At 36.5% G+C, this 20441-nt stretch overlaps 1 long non-coding RNA gene across 1 annotated transcript in view; it reads left to right on the top strand.

Annotated features, from left to right (window-relative positions):
• LOC145689005 (uncharacterized) overlaps positions 1-20441 on the top strand; it is a 75222-nt gene that overhangs the window by 33741 nt on the left and 21040 nt on the right. The window contains exon 2 of the long non-coding RNA XR_014132058.1: positions 16180-16286. This is a non-coding gene — a long non-coding RNA (uncharacterized LOC145689005). The remainder of the gene's footprint in view (positions 1-16179; positions 16287-20441) is intronic.

Here is a 20441-nt window from a genome sequence, read left to right on the forward strand (position 1 = left end):
TCCGGCAAAAAAAAAAAAAAAATGTTGTGTACCATTTACAGTTGACCGTTCTACGTTCCTCTAAAGGCACAGTTGCCACATGACCAGCTTTCCCGAAAAAACAAATATACGTCTTTTGAAGCACCACCATTAGGGTGGGCCGAAAAATTTTTTTTCAGATATTCAGGATTGAGTAGTTATCAAAAGTTGTGCATTGGTACGAAATGAAGCCATGTCAAATATGTTGATTTTAAAACAATATTTAACCGGGCCCCCGTGGCCCTAAAGTTCCCAATTTTTTGTTCAAATAAAATGGTTTTAGGTAATAAGAACATTTTACCAGACAATACTATTAATACATAAAATATGAAATACATGGTTTCAATATACGCAAATAACTATTAAGAGCTTAACTAACTTTCACACAAATACCATATTAACACACGAAAAACCTTTGTGTTGAGCCCACCTCAGAACTCTCAAACTTTAAGAGAATATCACTTTTTCGCATCTGGATGCAAAATACATAACACTGGCTTTCCGAAGGCGGCGCTTACATTGCTGAATTCAAATAAACTAGAAACAATGTGGTTGCGAGCCTCTCTTCCTGTATTGTCTTGACTTCGAATTAAGCATATGATTTTGAATTACAACTCAAAATGCAAAACTATCATTAACCCCATTAAGAAATGAGATATACCCCATTAAGAGCCAAATTAAAGAAATTTAAGAACGGTGCTCAGAAGTTATGTGATATTTTCTCTTGCAAATGCTGCGATAGATTAACCTGTAAGTGTGGTAAATCAAATTATATACCGCTTTTGGAGTGGGAGCTCATATTAGATCAGAGAAATTAGAGACAGATGACGAGTTGCAATGTAGATGAAGCAGAACCCCATAGGCTCAAAAGAAAGCATGACACATAGATCGATTATGATGCTACGGTACCAATTACAAGAGGGTTACAATCGTTAGCCTCAGTCCCGTACTTGGAACATACATTAAGCGCTTCCACCCCAAATTCAGACGATGAAGAGTTCGCATGGAGCAATCGTTTAGAGAATAAAATCTAAAGTAAACCTAAATAAACAATAGTGAGCCCTAAACAAATGAGTACCGCAAAAGATTTAACAGGTATATCGAATAGCGGCTGCTAAAATTGTATCCGCTGTTTTAGAAGATATGAATTTACTGAACAAAACTAAGACAAGGTAGTAAATAAAAACAAAATCCGTACGAAACTAGCAAAAAAAGAAAAAGAAAAAAGAAACCGTTTACAGTGTAAAGCTACTAATTTTAAGGGTCTCTATTTTGATGGCCGAAAATACCAAACTATAGTTCTAATTGACAATTGCAATAGGCAAAGCACTGAAGAATATGTCTAAAGTTAGTAACAGAAACTTCTTCAGGAGTATGCGGTAGTGCTGCACGAGACGGTTATATTCGACGGAAACATAGCATTATACAACTTTTGCACGGTACTCAAACTTAATTTTCTGAAAACAAATATTTCAATAATATTTTCACTACTCACAACCATATTCTTTCAGCATTTACGTTCTTTTGGGCTCCCGGGGCCCGGTTAAATATCTTTTTATCCGGCTCTGTTTTGGTAAGGAAACATGACATTATAAATTTTGCACGGTACTCAAACTTTCTAAAAAAAATATATTTCAATAATATTTTCACTATTCAGAACTATTTTTTTTTTCAAAATTAACGTTCTTTGGGGCCCCCGGGGCCCGGTTAAATATCTTTTAATCCGGATGTTTTGCTGAGGAAACATAATATAACATTATACAACTTTTGCACGGTACTGAAACTTAACTTTCTAAAAATATATTTTAATAATATTTTCATTGCTGGCTTTTTTTTCAAAATTACCGTTCTTTCGGGCCCCCGGGGCCCGGTTAAATATCTTTTAATTCGGCTCTATTTTAGTGAAGAAACATAATATTACACAACTTTTGCATGGTACTCAAACGTAACTTTCTAAAAAATATTTCAATATTTTCACTACTCGCAACTATTTTTTTTTTTCAAAATTAACGTTCTTTGGGGCCCACGGGGCCCGATTAAATATCTTTTAATCCGGCTCTGTTTTGCTGAGGAAACATAATATAACATTATACAACTTTTGCATGGTACTCAAACTTAACTTTCTAAAAAATATATTTTAATAATATTTTACATTGCTGGCTATTTTTTTTTCAAAATTAACGTTCTTTGGGGCCCCCGGGGCCCGGTTAAATATCTTTTAATCCGGCTCTGTTTTGGTAAGGAAACATAATATAACATTATACAACTTTTGCACGGTACTCAATCTTAATTTTCTAAAAAAAAATTTTTTTCGGCCATTTTCGGCCTACCCTAACCACCATTGTATTTATTGAACATTTGTGTGCACCAATCGACGTGAGCTTCTTTTTGAGTTTTTGTCAAATTATGTGGGATCCAACGAGAACAAACCTTTCTCACAGCTACAGATCATGTAATATTGCTGGTGGAAATAACGCCTAGGGTTTTCTCAATCTCACAGTATGTCACATGACGATCTTGCAGAATTAGGTTTTGCACAGCATCAATGTTTTCTTGAATAACAACTGATTTTAGACGAATTTCGTTAGTGAGCAAATGGCGGCCACGAGTAAAATGTTATACCACCGTTTCACAGTAACAAAGGATGGGGCTGCATCGCCAGATGTGGAAGTAAGTAAATCGATGCACTCTTGTCTCGATAATCCACGTCGAAAATTGTAATAAATCATCGCACGAAAATTTTCACGAGTTAATGCCATTTTTCTGTTGTCACACAATCTTCAAGTCAATGTAAAGAACCCAAATAAAGCTATTGACAAAACATTTGAAGTACGTTATGGTCAACAATGTCAAATAGCGCCTAACTACAATCAGTGTTGCCAAGACTCAAAATATAAATAGTGGCTCTCGTAACAAACAGTCTAATTTGATGTCAAAACTAAATAATGATGAAGACCACTTTAGCTCAAATTCTCCTACACCCAAGGGCGCCCATCAGGGGGGGCAAGGTGGGGCGCTAGCCCACCCTAAGAGGAAATAGTACTTGGGAATATCGAAAACTCAATAGAATTTTTACATTAGTCACGGCAAAATTTGAAACTATATTTGAAACGTCGCTTATACTTGCACCCTCTTGGAAACCACATGGGCGCCCTTGCCTACACCAATAATATTTATAAACTTGTAAAATAGAAATATTATACGACGCATTGAACTTGAAGTATGTACTCAGTTTCGATCATTTCTCAGTGGGTTTGTGCGATAGTTTTTATTTTCAGTATCAATAATTAGACTTACAGCTTAATATAGGATCTAAATTACACCTGTGATCCTACAAAAAATCGAATATTGGCGTCCCATGCCGAAAACACATTTTCTTGTCATCTATCTATGAGGGAACTTCAAAGTATGTAAGAAGTTCCACACATTTAGTGGGATCTAAACTTACTTAACCTTTCATAAGTGCTCCTCTGCTTTAAACCTATTCTGTACGACTTGGCAATTGACAAACAATAACAATTCTGATCTTCAAACTAACAAAAACAATTCAGAAAATTATGTATTTCGTTATAAACACGAAATACTATAAAATCGAACGTTTAAGAGGAATACATAGAACGTTCCTAGAATAGTGTTTCTCAATCTTTATATCTAGGACTTACCTCGAAGGGTATTAAATTTCACTTGACCTGCAATCGTGAACAAAATTTATTGTGTTGCTGCAGAAACTAAACAACCGAACTTTCTTACACAAAGGGACTGTTTGTGGCTTTTGTTTTTTTCATAAGCCATTGAAGTTGAATTTAACTGTATTAAGTCGTACTTCTGAAAATGTATCATTCCTCTTTCTGTACTTGTTTTTACTTAAATCCAAAAACATCATCTTGCATCATCCAATCATATAACGAAGGGTGACATTAGTTTTGTAATGCTTTATCTGAAATTTCAGAATATTTATACCTTAATTACAACCTATATATAACAGTTGAGTCTGGCTATAATTTCGCGACCCCTCAGACATTCCGTAAGGACTTTCCAATGAGTCGCAACCTATAGGTTGAGACTCGCTGCTCCATATGATTACTTCACAAAAACCCAGATGAAATTAGACACTCAAGTTGTAGTACTAGAAAATTTGTGTGGCATTTATTTATCTCCTAAAAAATAGCAAATAATTGAAAAAAATGAATAACTATTTTAAATACATCGCAACTATCACTAATTGCTCGATCACTTTTACATAACGACCTCTTCTTCTTTTTCTTCTTCTTCTTCTTCTTCTTCTTGCCAGATTCCAATATGGTAAAAGCGAAGAAACTATTGAAGAACCTTCCAGCTTCTCAATACGTGGCTTGTTGCTTCGCATGAGTTTTTCGCACAAATCATTCACTCAATGCAATTTACTCAATGTGTAAAAAAATGCTTTTAATTATCAATAACGTTGATTACTTTTTCTTCTTCGTGAAACTAATTGGTCCGTTTCCTCTATTTCTTGATCGCTTGAAGTGAAGAATATCTAAAATGATTCTTTCAGCTCAACTTGCGAAAATAACTTCTTTATGGGAGCAAGGATGGAGGCTTAAAGTTTCTTTTTCAGGCACATCCTCGACTTGTTTTCTATTGCTCACAATTTGAAGCCTCTTGGATCTTATTTCTTCAATGCCCATTTATTTAATACCAACTGGGAAAGAAAATTGACCTACACATTAAAACATTGAAGTTTTGTAGTCTTCAAGGCAGTCAACGTCTATAGAGGACACGAATATGAACTGTGAAGCTCATCTATGTATATTCCGAAGACGTAGACAATTGCTATATGCACTAAAGCACGAAGTAATTGGGCACTTCTTCTGAAAAAAAGGTAAACTTATTCCTACATTCGTTTCTACGCCACATTTTCGAAAGAATGTAATACTACTAACTAATCACTAATACCTATCATGATTTCTTATTCTTAAACCTTCTTTTTAACTTTGTCCAAAAGCCTGTCCGTGGTCCTTGTAAACTCTTATTCATGGCCTGAATGATATGTTCAGGTCCAGTGAAAATAGTATATTTGCCTATTTGTATCTTTATTAGGCCTTTCGGCATTCTCATTTCTTCAAAGTACTCCTTTACCATCCTTAACAGGTCGTCAAACAACCCTTTCGCTCTTCGGTCTTCTTCTTCCTCCAGCTTCTTTTCCAATGCTAAAAATTCCCTTTTTATGGTCCACTTCAATATTAGTTTCTCACGTTTGAGTGACCGGAAAGATTTATCAAAGTTTTTTGACGTAGACTCAAGCTCAGAGTAAGGAAAATGGTTACTTATATGTTCGTACAACTTTCTTCGATATTGGTCTATAAGTACATGATAAGACGAAGAACTGTCATTTGCTGGATATATATTTTGTTTGTCATTTTCTTCAATATGCTGTATACTTGAATCAACTACATTTTCTTTATCGTTTTCTTCCATTTGCTGCAAACTAGTTTCAGCTTCCATATGTTCGACTAGAGAACGTTCTTCCTGAAGCGTTTTCAATAATACATTTACTTCTTTGAGTTCTTTCATATCAATTGAATATATTATACTTTTCATACAATTATAAACATAATGAATTTCTTGAAAATTTTCGTACTTTAATTTTTTCTTCATGAAGGAAAATTGTTCTCTGATTGTCTCGATCATATACTTTTCACTTTGCCACAGATTCCGTAGTTTCCTCATAGAATAGTCAGGTCTTAATTTCAGAACGGGTCCATATTTTTCTTTCTCTAAGTGGAATTCTTGCTCTACAAATTGTGTTAGCTTATTTTCATGCATAGAAACTTTACACACGTTGATTTCTGTTGAAGACGCTGGTCCTTGAAGCATAATTGACTCTTGAATTCTGCTTGTCTCGACGACACATGGTTTAGGCACAGAAAGAATTGTAGGAAAACATTCGACTGTTTTTGCCGGAGAACCTGAAGAGTCAATTCTTTCAGTCACTCTTTCCGTACTTATAGGCTGTGAATATTCCAAACTTTCAAATGCTCCTTCGAACGAAGTTATCATATCTTCCGATGCCGAAACTTTTATTCGTGGAGTATTCTTTATAGAGTGACCATAGTTAGATGGTATCACCTCACGAGAGCAAGATGTTGATTCCACTTGCGTCACTGGCAACTCTAGAGAGTGTGCTTGCATTATAGCCTTCTCTTTCAGAAAGCTCCGATCTTTAACTGAATCACAAGTACCGTATTCTGGTTCCCGTGGATCTTCATTTTGCCAATATTTTTTAACTTGTGTTTTTCTGTCATCAGAGCAAAGACCAATCCTTTGTTTCTCCTTTATAAACACCAACTGAATTTGCCTCTTAGCATAAATTCTAAGATACATTTCCATGGTTGGATAATGAATGTTAGCCTCAAATTCTATGTTGTGTATTCCTTTGATTAAAACGAGTTTACAAAGGGCTGATGTAATATGAGGTCTTATAGACATAAGAAACACGTGCCGGTGGAATATACGAAAAGGCGTACTGTTATCGTACAGCAAAATATCATCATGAGTATACAGTAGCAACTTCTGATTCATTGATATTACAGCTTTAATCGCAGTCATGTTTCTTTCTTGATAGAAACTGTAGAATGTAGGTTTTACAGAAGTCAGTCTATCATTGTTCTGAATCTGATCGCTCCATAAATGCTTACATTTGGGACAAAGAATGTCGGTTTGTGTTGCTGTATCCTGATGTAATGGACGCGACACCTTGTTCAGAATTAGATCCCTCTCGCTCTTCGAGCGCTTCAAGCTACTATGATTCTTCATTGTCATTGTATTACACCTATAAGAAAATACATAAAATACTAATAACATTTTTTTTTCTGATTTTGACATTCACAATTTGAGGTCTCTATAATGGTATGCACTACTCAAAAATTACAGGATACTACGGTTATTGCACCAATGTTTGTTTGGTGGTAAAGAAGGAACAAAATAAGAAACATGTGACCTAGTAATTTTCCGTACAGTGAACGAATGTTCTCTAATGTACGAAGAGAGAATTAACAGGAAGAAAATTTAAGTTTTATTCACATATAAAATGAACATTAATGTTGGAAGACATTACAGTATTAGTTGTCAGCTCATGGCAATGTAAGCTTATTGTTAGAAGAAGAAAAAGAATGATATATATGATGTTCTTGAATAGATTGTGTTTTTGGTAGCTTTTGCGGCGTTATAAAATCATTGCTTCTGATATTTAGGGGAGAGAGGGGGGTACATTTGAACATGGGGTACCTTTGAACATTTAAGATAACAGGCTAGAAATAATAGCATATCTGGTGGTTTCAAAATTTTTAGTTTGGCAAAACTGCGTAGCGTGACGGTCAACTGTTATCTGCCATTCTAGTGTAACTGTTGATGAACAGCAGTACTTTGTTACATTTGTGGGGTGGAAAGTTGGAATTTTTCTGAAGTTTTGTAAGATTTTTGACAGAAGCCTGTGTTTTGATATTATCTGCCATTCATTGCAGAAGCAAGTACATTAATTTACTTATCTAATGTTGCCCTTTGTATTTCACAATAGTTTGTACTATCTGGTTATTACCAAATTCTGCTTGGTCATGCCGGTTGGGGCAGTTTTGATCAAATATTAGGGGGCACTTTTGAACATTGTTCTGCCTATACTTTTCTGAAACCAGCAACATGTTTGTGTTCTCAGACAAAGGAATACATATGTTCAGTGCCTACTGCTGATATTGTGTGTAGACTTTCTAATCCCACAACTTCTGGAGAGAGAAAGCGTACTGCAAAAATTCTGACATTTCATGTTGATTTGCAGAATTTTAGGGTAGAATAAATTTTGTGTCCAGTACCCGATTAGTAGTGAAAAAAAAATGTAATTTCTTAGATCTCTTAGATTGCTAGTAGTAATAGGTTTTCCATTAAGCCTATCAGGTATGACGAGCTAAATTAAAAAGTGAATCATAATCATATTTTCAGAGATATCCTACGATGATCATATTTTTTAAAGTTTTTTTCAGGTCACACCTACGCCTATAGATATGTTGTCCACATATTATTTAAGTGTGTGTGTGTGTGTGTGTGTGTGTAACGTATAATGTACAGCATATATGCAGGCCCGTATTTAGGTAAGTGCTATTCTGTGCTCGAGCACAGAACGTCACAATTTAGGGGACGGCAAAATTTTGGATTAAAAAAAAGATTCACAATAAAATTATATTTAACACTACCACACTCAGAGTCCCGCACAAGAGCGAGAAAATGTTTAATTCGCTCTAATTACCGTAGTTACTAATTAGCTAGCTTATCTGATTATTTTTTTAAAAAGTCATCCTCTCCTACTCCCATCCTTAGGGGTGAGGATGAACTTGAACATCATGAAAACTGATTCCGTTAAACTCAGCGACCTCAAAAACAATGAATTCAACACTAACATCTGTCGTTTTCGATTACTTTTAAACTCTCGCCCGCCTCACTCGGGAGTTGAGTATGACCTTGAAGTTGAATTGGATTAAAACTGTCACTATTCATCTCAGCGACCCCAAAAACCATGAATTCAACTCAATTCAGATGTGTCTCCAAAGGGAGAGACAAATTATTTAGAGCACAGAGGCGCACAATATACAATTACGGGCCTGCATATATGTTTCAGCAATTATTATTATTATTTCTTTGCCATACGCGATTGGTTAATTCTTGTGCCTTAAACAGTTAATGCTGCTTTGTTACATTAGCCTTGTTGTTCGTAAACGAATTCATCCTGAAAATAACGATTATTGTGGTAAAATAATGGTTTGTTCAAAACTGTCCCACGTATGTTCAAATCTACCCCATGCTTGTTCCAATCTACCCCCCAAGGGGGTACATTTGAACGATACCCCCTGCGCCCTTGCATAGAATGACAAGATCAAACAAAGTACTCTATTTTATGGCAAATATAATGTATATTATATTTAGCTTTTGCTACCGTTCTATAAGGAAATTTACTGTGCGTTTGGAAGCAAAAATGAATATTCGAAAACAGATGTTCAAATGTACCCCCCTCTCCCCTAAAGTTTATATACGGTATACGTTATAATTTATGTCAGTTTATGTGGAAATACTAAATTGTATTGAAATGTACGTCTGAGATTTACTAATTGCTATTGATTGGTTTGGTACACATTATTTATATAGGATAATGTTTAGGTATCGTTAGGCCTAGAAAAAATAAGCCTAACGTTATAAGTGGATAATACTGCGTACGTAACATATTGAAGAATTAATAGAAAGAAAATTAAGTTTTATACATCCATAAAATGAAAATTGGCTTCTGTATAGCCCGCTCCCCCCAGTTCTTTGTCACCGGAACTGGAAGTCACTACTACTACTGCTACTACTACTACTACTACTACTACTACTACTACTACTACTACTACTACTACTACTGCTACTACTACTACTACTACTGCTGCTACTACTACTACTATTTATATCGAGAACAGAACCCAACCAACCCCTGCGGGGCTACTAACCCGTTCCTACTACTACTACTATTGCTACTAACTACCACTACTACTACTACTACTTATACTAAAAGAGCTTCCTTACCACAAGATTTACATCTTAAATCTTTATAACATGCGATTCCGATTCATTATGAACTAGTATGAATCGTTAGAATCACTATGATTCGTTAAAAATCACTGAGGGGAGCGGGCTATACTCAATCCTGAAAATTAATATGGGCTTATGTTCAGTTAAAGTGGTCCAGCCTTATTCTCGAAAAAAAAAATTCGTTTACTTCTATTAATATTGGGTTAGGTTACATTGGTTTAGCGCAAACTTCTTGCATATTTGTATTCATATTCCCTTACGTGCGCTTCTGGAAAGAACATATATTCTCTACAGCATTTTGCATTTCTCATTTCTACAACATCGTCGCTTCCATGACAGAAGGGCGTAAGTTACATTTGCACTTTTTTACAGGAGAAAAAAAGATTTTGCTTGATTTGAATTTCTCGTTACTCTCTCAGATTATGACTTTTTTTTTTTTTTTTGGGCCTATGTTTAGCAGAAGGGGTCCAGATCTTTTCTCTAAAAAATGATACAATTGTGGCAATTTCTGTTCACATTCGGTTAGTTTAGGGTAGGGTTGGTTAGTTTAAGTAAGGTTAGACTAGTTTAGGTTACGTTAGGTTAGTTTAGTTTATGTTATATTAGCGTAGGAGTCCCGCATAATTTTCCAAAAAATGATAGAATGTCGCTTATTTCTACTAATATTACGTTAGTTTAGGTTACTTCAGGTTAGCTTACGTTAGTTTATCTTAGGTTAGGTTAGATTTGGTTACGTTATGTTACGTCTAAGTACTTGCATCATCCATTTCTCCTGTAAATTTTGTGTTTTTTACGTGCTTTTGGACCCTTTGTACTAAACATACCCCTTTTTTTTGCTTTTTGATATATCGAGGTTAAAGGTTATTTATTATGCATTTTGTCAGGCACATTTTCATACATAACATTTTTTATTTAATTTAAATAATATAAGTGTTTTACACACTTTGCACAGTACATGTGTTTATATTGGGAATTAAGGTAAATCAATTTGCCAGGTGCAAGAATGTAACGTAAGTGATTCAGTGAGCGAATAAAATGGATTTTCAAAAAGATGTAACTTACGCCCCTCTGTCATGGAAGCGACAAAGCACGATTCCATTCTTAGATGACACAGAAATCACTTACAATTCCGTTACTCCAACTCTATCCTCCTTTAATATGTACCATTCAATTCTTTTTAGGTAATTCTGGATCCCTTCAACTAAACATAGCCCTTAATATATATATTATTTCGTGGTTGGAGCATGATTTCTGTATATATAGGGTGTGTCAAAAGTTCGAGGCAATTGCTCAACTCCGCCATGAGAAAAAGTACCAAAAATGTAAAGCAAGGAAGTTGTTAAAATATAAGTGGTTTTGAATTTAAAATTGTGGGTTTTTTAACCAATTAAACCAGCCGTTTGGGCTCCACGCTGGAAGGACGTCTTATGTTAGATGAAAAAGCAAAATTGCTGAAAAACTAACTCAAGGTGTTCTAGGTTTTAGGTTCGGGTACATGTTCTCCTCTTATTTTTGAATGCCATAACGTTTCATTCGAACAGCTTGTTGAATTGGAAATGTTACTTTTCTTATTTCCTATTTCTAACGACTTCCCTGTTTTTTTAATTTATTTCTACCTTCACACGTAATGGAGTTGCCCTAAAGCAACGGACTTTTGATACATCTCATATTAAGGTAAATGCACTAGTTTAAAACGAGAAATAAACACCCTCAAGAATTTTCTATAGAAATACTTTAGCTCCATGGGCTTTTGGCAGAGAGCTGCAAATACGGCAACACAGCTGAGCGGTGAAAACAGTATGAAGTGAGTAATAACCGTAGAATATCCGAGAGCGCGTAACAACACTTTAACGTGCCTAAGAAGTGAGTGTCCGAGTATTTCCAACACCGTAGTACACTTGAAATTCGTTTGAATGTTGGAGATGTGCTTGGATTTGTATACAACCTTAGATCGTGTACTTAACGAAAACATGTATGCGCCTTCAAGTGGCAGGTGATTATTCTGCAGAATCACTCAAGATTGCATTCGATGCATCCACTATGCACCAATGTAAGCGACGTTGGTTTGAGGAAGGCTCACGCGCACGATAGCGCAATCCGAATACACGCCTAAGCATCTACATCAGACGAGCTATTATTGCGATTATAAAGGCGACACAATCACAGATTAAGACCTAGATATTTTAGATCTAGGATGTGAACTAGGACTATCTGCAGACCTTATGCTTGAGGCACATCTACAATCACTGTTACTGTATGCAAATCTTTCCCTCAGAGCTACCAACTGTGCAGCAAGCCTGTAATAGCGTCTCAAAATAAGAAAGTGAAAGAATCAATTATGCGTCATTATGTTGAGGGTTGAGAGCGGTCCTCTTTGAACGCTAGTGATGGTCGTTTGTGCTCATGATTAGTGCTGTAACACGAGACGAGACGGGACTGAATTTCCTTGACGAGACAGGGCCCTACCAATAGAAACATACATACTTTTTAACCAGTGGCGGCTCGTGCTAATTATACTTAGGAGGGCTGCATAAAATAAAACACCTTATTTAAAAATTAATTCCATACGATGGTCCTTCCTTGTAGTAAACTTTTCGATAATTCTATCATTGAAGTTAGGGATCTTTCCAACCATTGATATCATGGCATGTGACATTAACCATTCTTCTTCCATTGTAATTCTTAGAAAAGTTTTCACTCTTTTAAGAGTAGAAAAGCAGGTTCACTTGTAGTTAAAGGCAGCATTATGAATATTTTCAAAAGTCTTAGCACTTCAGAAAATGTGGAAGCAAGACTATTGCTTATAATATACTAGAGAAAATTCACAGCACCACCAAGTTTCCTGACCTCTTCTCTTGCACAAACTACACTAAGTTCAGTATGAAGTTCATCTATATGAAAAACAGGAAGAGCTCTGTACATTTATTGAAGATTTTTTCGGGAAAGAAAGCACTAAATTAATCAAAATTGGATTTCTGCATAAATGAAGATATAGATAAGTGGCCTCTAAAATGGAAGCTCAGGTTTACTTGGTTTAAAATAACGTCACACTTCTTTGGCTGCGGCTGCTCTTAACTGTGTATTTGAAACAATTCTCTTTTAGTTTTGATTTTACGTTTCGGTTTCAATTAGTCCTACTGGTTCCCTAATTTTATTAATTTCAATAGTGGAGGCAGATAAGTATGACTGAACTTTTGCTACATCTGCATGATGACTATGTAGTTGGTTATATAGAATATCTAGATGTTGCGTAACTAACTCAAACAAATTAGCCACAAACAAAATTCTTCATTCAATAAGCATTAGGGTGTACATCTTTCTCACTACAAGGCAGACGCTTCATTTATTGTTGTAGTGCTTGAGGCCTCGGATTCTGACAAAATTTGGAAGCATTCTTTTAGTTCGTTCTGCTTTTCGTACACCACATTAACAGTCCTAGATTTAAAAATTCATCTGGTTGGTCCACCACCATTGGGTATCCGCTTTGCAAAACAGGAATCTAAAACTGCTATTCTGTTATGAAAGAGAGAAAAATACCGGGATAGTAAAAATATTAGAAAATAACATTCTGGCTATAGTGTTTTGTTTGATGGGTCTTTCCATTACAAAATTTAATTGATGACCAAACGGTGCACAAAATAATCATTAGGATACACCTCTCTCACTTTGGCCTCGACTCCATTTATAGCCCCACTCACTACAGGTGCGCTATCATACCTTGAGCCAATAAGAAGGCCACTCATAAGAACGAAATAGACCACTCTAAAAGAACCGCAATAAAATCTAATTGTATAGTTTCATATTTCATAGATGTTTTTCATTTGTATTTTTGGGGCACTGACACAGAAGATAAAAATCACAAATAGCACCAGGTCACTCGCACGACACTACGCAAATACTGAAAGAATTAAGGAATTAAATATAATCGAATATTGCACAGAATAAATTGGTTGCCTACTAGGAACACCCCGCCAGCAGACAAACAAACAAACCCTAAACAACATAAGCAGTGGCCTATTTAGGGGGGCTTCCGGGCTTAAGCCCCCCCCGAAATCTTACTTACTATAGTCAAGTATATGAAATATCTTGCAGAATTTTCACATTTCCAGGCAAAGTCCCCTCTCCCCCGAAAGATAGCAAAGCCTCTCCCGAAACAAAATCGTAAATAAGCCACTGAACATAAGTATGCTCAGCGTTACTAATCAAAGAAAGAGGGATTATGCAACTCGAACCTAAAGTCAGAAACTAAAGTTTTGTATAGGATTGGCCAGAGGATATTTCCCTGGAGTTGGAAAGCCTGAATATACGTACTCATCGCTGATTAAAGCAGACGAACACAAAATGAGAAGAGCGCGCTTGTGCAAACTGTCAAGCATCCGAAAGGACTGCATGTAAAGCAGTCCACACGTTACCAGTAAAGACATGCTAAAAAGAGGAGGAAGTGGAATCACAGCATCGTAAGAAAGGCCAGGCGAGATTGTACTGACAGTCCCAGGGGGTGAAGTGGAACAACAAATTTGCTTCAAGGAGGTGAAAAATTGAGCAAAAAATGCGCGTAAAAAGGGCACAAATATAAAGATTGATTATTAAATCTCGAATTGGAAATATGGAATTACGTTGGGGGGCTGCAGTCCTGCAGCCTTCCCCCACGGGCCGCTGCTGTTTTTAACACGAGAAAATTCTTTTGCTATTCCCTTTCTAGATGATACAGCCCGAAATATAGTCTCGTGTCCAACATTACTTGTAATATTGACCGAATGGCTTGCATTTTTCACAATGTGTACATCAGCGACACATCGGAGATATGCTAGGTCTCATGATGTGTAAACCGTACCCTACAACATTTTCCTCCTGATTCATGTAGGGGAAATTGATCATGTACACTTGGAATCTCATCGAATCCGTTCTGTTGGCACTTCTGCAAAATCACAGAAATACGAGGGGGGAATACAAAATACACTGGATATAATAAAAGTTTTTATTTAAAAGCAATCACCAGAAACCTGAGCACAACTATCTCACTGTTTCACGAGCCGAAAGATCCCTTGTTTTTAGAATACCTGTGACAGTGACTACTGTGTTCTTCAGTTCCTCGTCCGAGTTGAAGCGCTTCTCTTTGAGATGTTTCTTGTAGCGGACCGAACAGATGGAAGTCATAGGGCGATATGTCTGAGCTGTAGGGTGGATGTTCAGGCTGCTCAGTTGAACTTTTTCAGTACACTTTGTGTGATCTGGGAGATGTGTTGACGAGTATTATCGTGGAACAGAAGCGTTTCTCCATGAGCAGCACAGGTTGTTTGCTCTTGATGGACTTACGTAGGCTACAGAGTGTCTCACAGTACACATCACTGTTTCCATGCTCGAGGAATTCGATGAGTGTCGGCTCTAGAACGTCGAAAAAGCCGGTAATCATTATCTTACCTATGGAGAACACAGCTTTGAATTTTTAGGGGTAGGTGACGACGCATGCTTATATTGCATGCTTTGTCCCTTTTGTTCTGGCTCGATGTTATGGTACCAGCTCTCGTCCCTGATTACGATCTGCTCCACGAATGCAAGTTCTTCATAATACCGAAACAGGTGATGCAATGCAAACGCCATACTCAGTTCCATACGCGGTTCTCTAAGCATCTTCGGAACCCCCTCCGCGCACACCCTCCGATAACCAAACCTATTGTGCACAAATTGTCCACACTGTTCCAACGCTGGCCCCCATCATCACTGCCAACATTCATGTTGTGATACGACAATCACTTTTCACCAGGTCCTTCACCATTTCGCCATGATTACCGTGTTTGCCTGGCCTGGTCTCAGGTCATCACTCAAACTCTCCCGACCTTCACGAAAATGGGTACTCCACTTTCTCACTGACTTGTCGGACACACAGTCTTCCCCGTATAGGGCCACCATCTGACGATGAATATCGGCCGGTTTAAGTTCTGCAGTCAGAAATCTGATAACTCTTCGCTGCTCCTCAAACGTAAAATTTTTTAACGAGAACGCGGTAAGTTCCTCACACGCACTGCCACGTTAATTGGACGGAGCACACAATTACATTATTCTCTCTTACGTCATGTGATAAGCATACGCACAACCACGCGGATACTTCCTTTATTTTCTTGATGCCGTACTACGTTATCCCAAAGCGGCATATTCCTATTTCAACTGGGTTGGTTTGTACGACGTTTTGTACCTTTTCATTTGAACACTCTTCATATATTCTTTCAACAAAGAAAGTGCACTCGCAGACAGCTTAAATTATGCAACATACTCTATATAACCAGACTAAAATTTCAAATGATAAGATATGTAAATTAATACATTATTGTATGGATTATGTTGAAACAAACAACTTTTGTAGGAAAGAGTTTTCGTGCCTTCTGGCATTTTTTTTTTTTTTTTTGTCGATGTGCCCTCTGAAATTTTTTTATCTCACTTTTTGTTTCATCCTTTAATTCTCAACCGTTTGTTATAAGTACTGGATCTTGTGTTAAAAGTGCATATATTAAAAATTTATTTGTTACATTGGTATTACAAAAGTGTTTATAAATTCTTCATTTCTATTCTTTTCAGGTATGTTGTTATATAACCTACAAAATGATACTGCCGGGTTCCCAAATTGGTTCCTACGTAAACTGAATCAATGGTTTACAATAATTGTCAAAATAGTGAAAAAGAAGGTAAATAGTATTGTTTATCTCGCATTTATTCATTTATATATTATTTGAGAGTCTTTCTTTCAAGATTTTACATCAAGTATTATATAGACGTTTTAATGAAAATGTTAGAATTAAATAGTTTGATACTGTGTTTAAACAAACTGTTGATTGAAAAAACTATTTCTCATTCTTTTGCACAGTCAGATTATAGCTATCTAACAAAACGATTGAAAGGAAAGTAAATCGTATCTCGTTGTATAAGAGGAGAAGTATATGTCCTATCAAGGCACACGTCAACGCTCATAAAGGTTTATGTCATATATCTGTACTACAAGGACTCCACCATAGAAGATCTTATCACAAAATTGAATTAAGAATGTGGAAATCTAACTAGAGAAAAGTTACCACATTGAAAACCTATCACCAAACATCAGAATGAAGGAGATATCAATTTCCAACATCGATGTCAGAACGAAGGATTGTTTTCGGGTCTTCCACGCCAAAGGCGCCTACGCTGACCGCTTAGCCATGAAGGAGATCATGAGAAACTTCTTCTAGCGGGAGATCTAAATGAAAATGTAGGACGATCAATGTCAAGATATGAAAGAATATAGGAGAATATGGATTGGAAAACAAAAATAAGGGAGGCAAGAATTTACTATCAGTGGCAGAAGCATATGATCTGGCTATCCTGAATAACGTCTACAAGAGAAAAGGAATGCCTATACATATAAGAGTTGCACCGCAAGGTCACAGATTACCTTCATCTTATGGAGGAGACAAAACCTACGTGATGCAAAGGACTGCAAAGTAATACCAGGTGAGAGTCTAACGGAGTAACACCGCCTTGTAGTAGCCTTTATTAAAGAAAAAGTAGGAAGGAGAAAACGAAATCTTTCTGTTCGAACAAAGTGATGGAAATCAGATGGAACAAATACTGAAAAGACTCGAAAGGAAATTTCCACATTCCAAGTACTGCAAAGAAAGGAAGAGTTGTTCGTGGAATAGGAGTGGACCAGAGTATCAGTGCCACTCAGGGGAACAGCAAGAAAAGTTATGGGAGAAACTAAAGGAATAGTCCTCATGAATAAGGAAACATGTTGGTGGAATAAAAAAGTTAAGGTAGCGATGAAGAAGAAGAACGAACGTTACAAAAATGGCAGAACTCTGGTAATCAACTAGATCTGATGGACTACAAGAAAGCGAAGAAGAACGCCAAGAAGGTAGTTAGTGTAGTAAGAGGCAAGGGTTATGATGAGTTGTACAAAACTCTGGAGACAAAACAGGGAGAAAAGATTATATCCAAGCTTTCGAAGGTAAAAGAGAAAGGCAAAAGAAAGATATTCCCTATGTACTCTGCATCAAGGACGAAAATAACGATTTTTCTGGTAAGTGAGGAGAAGGTAACGAAGAAGTGGAAGGAGTATTTTCAGGAACTTCTCAATAAAGAAAACCAGAGGGAAACTTGCGAAATCTATCCACGAATCAGGGACAGGTCCGGCCTGTAACAATGGTAGAGGTAGAAACGACATGAACAAGATGAGAATTGCTAAAGCTCCAGGACCGGATAATCTCCCTATCGAAACATGGAAAATTTAGGTAAAGAAGGAGTGCAGTGCTTTACTCCACTTTTTAATAGAATATTGGAAACGGGAAAAATGCCAAACGAATGAAGAAGCATCTACATTGTACCAGTTTTTACAAACAAAGATGTGCAAGAATGTGGCAACTAAAGAAGAATAAAATTTATGAGACATGCAATGAAGCTATGAGAGAGTATGATAGGAGCAAGATTGATAATAGCGACCAAAATAACAGAGAACTAATTTGGTTGCATGCCAGGGCGAGGATACTAATGAGAGAGTACAGAGAATACCAGAGGGACCTTCATACGTTTTCATCCACCTAGAGAAAGCGTATGATAGACTGCCAGGAAGTCTTATTTTGTAGGCTCTGAAGAAGAAGTGTATTCCGACCATATACATCTTAATAATTCGAGATATGTATAATGGATGTAGGAGAGGAGTGACAAGTGCGTGCGGATTAATAAAAGAGTTTGCAGTTAAAGTGGGACTTCATCAGGGATCTAGTCTTAATCCTACCTTTTTGCAATTGTGATAGACGAACTTACAAAGGATATCCAAGATTAGCACCGTGTAATATGCTATTTTCGGGTGACATCGTGCTGGTAAGTGCGACCAAGGAGAGACTGCGAGAGAAACTAGATATTTGGAGAGGAGCATTGGAGAGCAAAGGGCTTAGAATTAGTAGAATTAAGACAGAATATTTACCTTGTTTTTTCAGGGGAAAAATGTAATCGAGAATACAAGAATACAACTGGAAGAAAAAGAGGTTGTAATGACGAAGAAATTCAAGTACTTGGAATAAAGTTTGCACGAAAATGCAGGAATAGAAGAAGATATAAACAGAAGAATTAGCAGCGGTTGGACGACGTGAAGAGAAGCGGCAGGAGTGTTATGTGACCGTATGGTACCAATACGCTTTAAAGGAAAAGTTCAGAAATCAGTAGTGAGACCTACCTTATTATACGGAGCGGATGAAGAAGAGAGAGGAACAGAAGTTGCATGCTGCTGAGATGAAGATGCTGCGGTTAATGTGGAGTGACGTGGAAGGACAAAATTAAGAACAAAATTATCCGGGGAATAGTAAAGGTAAAACCAGTAGTAGAAAAACTGTAAGAAAGTAGACTGAGATGGTTTGGACATGTAAGAAGAAGACATTTAGAATACGTAGCTCACAGTGTAGATGCTATGGAAGTGAATGGGAAACGAACCCGAGGTTGGCCAAAGAGGAAGTGTTAAGAAAGATATGGTGTAGTATGGTGTCACAGCGGATATGACACAAAATAGAAACAAGTGGAGGACAGCGATAACAAAAGCCGACCCCAGCTAATTAGGGAAAATTCTTAGAAGAAGAAGAAGAAGAAGAAGAAGTAGAAGTGAATGTTAGAATTTTGTTACTTTAACTATGGAAGTTAAAAACCAGTTTGATTAACCAAGAAACTATTTGATTAACAAATATTCACAATTGAGTTAATTTTTAGCTCTATTTTTGGGACCAAGGAAGTAACTAAAATTAGTAACTCTAAAGATTTACGAAATATTTTTTGGTTGGGCAAAGTTTTAAACCAGACGCAAAGGAAAACTATCAAATAGAAAACGTGCCATCTAAACAATATTATCATACGACGATAGGTTGAGTTGAGTTTAACGTCCCTTCCAGCAGTGAGGCTATGAGAGACCCGAACCTTCTGATTAACGTGGATTCCGAACCACATGAGCTCCCATCGGGAATCGTACTAAATACTTGTATTACTTCTTGTATATAAGGGATTCTAACAATGAAATATGGTAGGATTTCGTCACACAAACTAACTACTTGTAATAACTTAAGCAAGAAAAATGTTACGTTGTAAATTAGGGAGTATTTCAAACTGTTTCGGTATTTACTGATACCTTCTTCGACGATTTTTATATGATGCTATATCGGTGTTATATGTAGGGGTTTCTGCCTATTTGTAGAGTCTTTCGGAGAGAAAAGTAGAAATAAAGCTTTAGTTCTCAAAATTGTGTTGGACTTGACTTCTTGAAATAATCTGTTCCAAATTAATATGTTCTTGTATATATATATATGCGAGTTTTCTGATGATATTAATTCACTTTTCTGTCTATTTTTGATGTGCAGTAGAAGATGCTTCAAAATTGACCTTACAACCTGTAAATTCACATAAATGTATTGAAACTTCTTACAGGGCTGTCATGATGTTATTTTGTAGCAAAATACATCAAGTTTTAACTCAAGTACTTCATAGTACCGTATAGCACTGCAATTGTTACTGACAGTTTTAACAAAGATGCCCACCGCTACTGATTCTGAGCATGCTGCTTATTTTAGTTAGAAGAATTGAAGTATATAACATTTTGTTCAATGAAAGTTTCGTATGAAGTATGACATAGATCCTCCTCCCAATAAGCCTACCATTCATAATTGATGTGTTTTGTTGAAACTGGATGTTCAGTCTCTCAGAAAGAACCCGGCATGTTACAGAGGATTTGGAGTGGAGATCGAATGTCTATAAAATCAGCACTGGAAGTTACATTGAATCTAAGTAAATGTAAGGTAAAAGAAACTTGATTTATTTTGCTACAATACTAG

The sequence above is a fragment of the Thermobia domestica genome, chromosome 7 (genome assembly GCF_964235325.1).
Source record: "Thermobia domestica chromosome 7, izTheDome1.hap1.1, whole genome shotgun sequence".
In the NCBI taxonomy this organism is placed as follows: Eukaryota; Metazoa; Arthropoda; class Insecta; order Zygentoma; family Lepismatidae; genus Thermobia; species Thermobia domestica.